Source organism: Hipposideros armiger, unplaced genomic scaffold (assembly GCF_001890085.2).
Source record: "Hipposideros armiger isolate ML-2016 unplaced genomic scaffold, ASM189008v1 scaffold_446, whole genome shotgun sequence".
In the NCBI taxonomy this organism is placed as follows: domain Eukaryota; kingdom Metazoa; phylum Chordata; class Mammalia; order Chiroptera; family Hipposideridae; genus Hipposideros; species Hipposideros armiger.
In genome coordinates this window covers 1,746,671-1,750,349 of record NW_017731796.1, presented here as the reverse complement: position 1 = coordinate 1,750,349, position 3,679 = coordinate 1,746,671, and positions in this window count along the sequence as shown.

Below are 3,679 nucleotides of genomic sequence, written 5' to 3'. Positions count from 1 at the left end.
TTTCAGGCTCCTTATTTATTAAATCAATGAATATTGATTGGGAATTGACTATGTAGAATACTATGCTAGTCATCATGAAGATGAAATGAAGGATAAGATGAGAACCTATTTCTTAGGATGTTTATAATATTATCTCCCCCACAAAGAAACATTTTTAATGAGAAATGAAAATAAACTTTAAAAATAATACTTATTATCAAACAGCTTTAGTATTTATTAGTTTCTCATTTCATTTAAGAACATAAACAGTGCAAAAGAGAAAACACAGGTTAATGAGAACATGTTGTTACACATTCTGGAATTTTCTTAGTAGGGTAAATAAAAATTCCTCAGATTAAAGTAGAAATTGATTCCTTAAGAAAAAAAAAAACCAGACTGCTTGCCCATAGGCTATTATTGTTCATGGAGGAGTGATTTTTAGATGGTGATCAGCATGTGTCATCACAGGGAAATGTGTTGGCAAACTGCTTGTCCACACAAGTCCTTATCTCAGGTTGTTAATTGTTAACACTATTGAAAACCAGCCTTTTGGGTATCAGTGGTAAAGTGTTTGTGGTTTCAAATGACACCTTTAACACAATGAGGGTGAATTGGCTTTTACAAATGGCTCTAACAACCCTATCGACTCACTGGGAAATTTGAAAACCTGTAGAATGAGCAAATAAAACTGTGGACTAATTTAGGTCTGTGTGTCTACTGCTGATTCAGACATAAGCAATATGGGACTTTTTAAAACATATGTCGTCATCAGTTTCTAAGTTGAAAACATCTCCCCAAGAAAGAACCAAAAATGTTTATGAACTCTTGAGTAAGGCACAAGAGGTTTCCAGATTAGGATTAATGGGAACAATAGACCATTTGAGTTGGGTTAAAATTATGAAAATTCTGTAAGTCAAAGAATCTTTAAGATAAAAATTTTGGTTTCAATTTACAGTGTTGTAAATTATCAATGTTGACAATGAATGACACTTAGTATCTATTTTTCTAAGAGGTAAGTGATTTGATTCTGTACTATTTCCCAAAGTAATGATTTTTGTAAACACCCTCTGATGGTTGCTTTGTTCTAGTTTCTGACTATGTTTTTGTTTGTTTGTTTTTGTTTTTTGCCCGTAATCCCCAGGGAAAGGCTTACATAGTCTTAAAAATAGAACAAAACTATAACTTAAACATTCAATCTTATTGTCAATGTAAGAAACGTCCAAGCCTGTAGAGAATTTTTATAAGAATTTGAGCCCATACTGATGACAATGTGCCAGGAGCAAAATCTCAAATGCTTCAGAGAATAACAGTTTTGCAGTTTCTTTTATGCATTTGAGATTAAAGAGGGAACCTAAGGATGATTATATGAAGGTGAGAGAAAGCAAGGTGAGGATTGGATTAAGATGATTTCTTCCCTCTTGAGGGTGGTCACTCTTTAGAAGGAGGAGTCCGAAAGTGTGGTATTAGAAGGATGGTCTGAAAGGGGACATTTCAAAGTATGTTAACCTAGATACACTGAAACAATGGACAGGGCTTGCCTAAGACAAAGACAAACCCTTTAATAAAAAAGTTACATGCCTGGGTCGTGACTACCCACCATGACCTGCCCATTTAGGAATTTATGATCTGATCACCCTATGACATTACTTTCTATAACCCTTTCTTCATCCACAATATTTATACCTTAGAGTAAGGTGTAACAGTGCCCCACCTAACCTCCTTATACATAGTCAATCATGGCATAATCCCCATGTTGGGTGCAGAGTGCAGAGGGACTCATTTCTAATTGTGCAGCTATAAGGCAGAAGGTCAGCAATTTAGGTCATTTACTTTTTTTTTTTTTTAATTGAGGAACAGTGTGTTTTTCCAGGACCCATAAGCCCCAAGTCAATCTAGTTGTTTTAATCTGGTTGTGGAGGGCACAACTCAGTGGCCCATGTGGGGATCAAACCGGCAACCTTGGTGTTGTGAGCACTGTACTCTAACCAACTGAGCCAACTGGCCACCCCTAGGTCATTTACTTTTAACATTTGAATCACATGCTCTTGAGAGATGCCGTATTCAGACTGGGTTGATCCACAAAAGAAATGGAATCTGCAAGGAAAAAAAAATTCTTTTTAGTTCTTCTGAATATGACATTTGAAAGTCAAGACTTACTTTCCTGGGCTCACTTCCTAATGAATATTAATTCTTATTGTGTTTTGTTAAAAAGAGTGGTTACTGACTGTCCACCTCTGCCAGATTTAACCAAATACTGTAAGAGAAAATAACTAGGAGTAGAACACACATTCTAGCCCATCCCTGCCCAAATATCCTTGAAAAAGAAAAAATCTGAATTCTGGCAGTGAATAATAGAAATGAAAACAAGTGAGAGAAATAGGGCCTTTGTGGTTTTAACAACAAGCAATTTTAGTATATTTAAAGATCCCTAATATTCAAACAATGAAGCAAAAACTCTATTTTTAAAATAGGCTAGCCTCGGGCTGGCCAAGTGGCTCAGTTGGTTAAGAGTGTAAGCTCTGAGCAACAGGGTCACTGGTTTGATTCCCACATGGGCCAGTGAGCTGCGTCTGGCCTGAGCTGCTGCTGAGCTGCCAATAGGTGGCAGGATGGCTCAGCTGGTCAGAGCACGTGCTCCTAACAACAAGGTTGCCGGTTCGACTCCTGCATTGTAAGGTGGGCTATGCCTACCCACAACCAAGATTGAATACAGAACCTTGAGCTGAGTGGTCATGAGCTGCCGACAGGCAGTCGGATGGTGACTGGACTTGGAACTGAGCTAGCTGTGCCCTCCACAACTAAGATTGAAGGGCAACAACTTGGCTGTTCCTCTTTCTCAATTCCCCAACACTGTTCCCCTTCCCCAATCCCCCAATAAAATCTTTAAAAAAAAAAAAACAAGGCTAGCCTCACCTTGTTATTTTAATTCACTAAAGAAGAACTTGTCATGTATTGTTAAAAAGACATTTTCTGATTTAAAAAAAGTAATATATAGGGGGACTGGCCAAGTGGTCCAGTTGGTTAGAGCACGAGCTCTAAGCAACAGGGTCACCAGTTCGATTCCCACATGGGCCAGTGAGCTGCGCCCGAACTGAGCTGTCGCTTAGCTGGTGAGAGTGTGTGCTCTTAACAACAAGGTTGCTGGTTCAACTCCCGCACAGGATGGTGGGCTGCAACCCCCGTTCCCCCAGCTAAGATTGAACACGGCACCTTGAGCTGAGCAGCGGTGAGCTGCTGATGGGTGGCTGCATGGCTCAGTGTGCAACAAGGTTGCCGGTTCGACTCCCGCATGGAATGGTGGACTAGCCCCCTCCTCCCCACTGCTCCCTGTAACTAGATTGAAAGCAGTGACTGAACTTGGAGCTGAGCTTGCGCCCTCCACAACTAAGATTGAGGTACAACAACTTGACTTGGAGCTGATGGCTCCTGGAAAAACACAATGTTCCCCTTCCCTAGTTCCCCTCTCCAATTCTCCAATTAAAAAAAAAATCTTAAAAAAAAGGTAATATACAAAAACATAATAAATTGATGACATAATGACTGGAAAACATGATGAAACTTAGAAGAAAAAGATTACTTTAATACCCCAAGGCTTTTTAGACAAATATAAATATGTATATATTGCCATGTTATTGGTATATTGCATCTACTTGATTTTCAATTCCAGGAAAGCCATATGTAATGAATTTGGGGTAGCCAT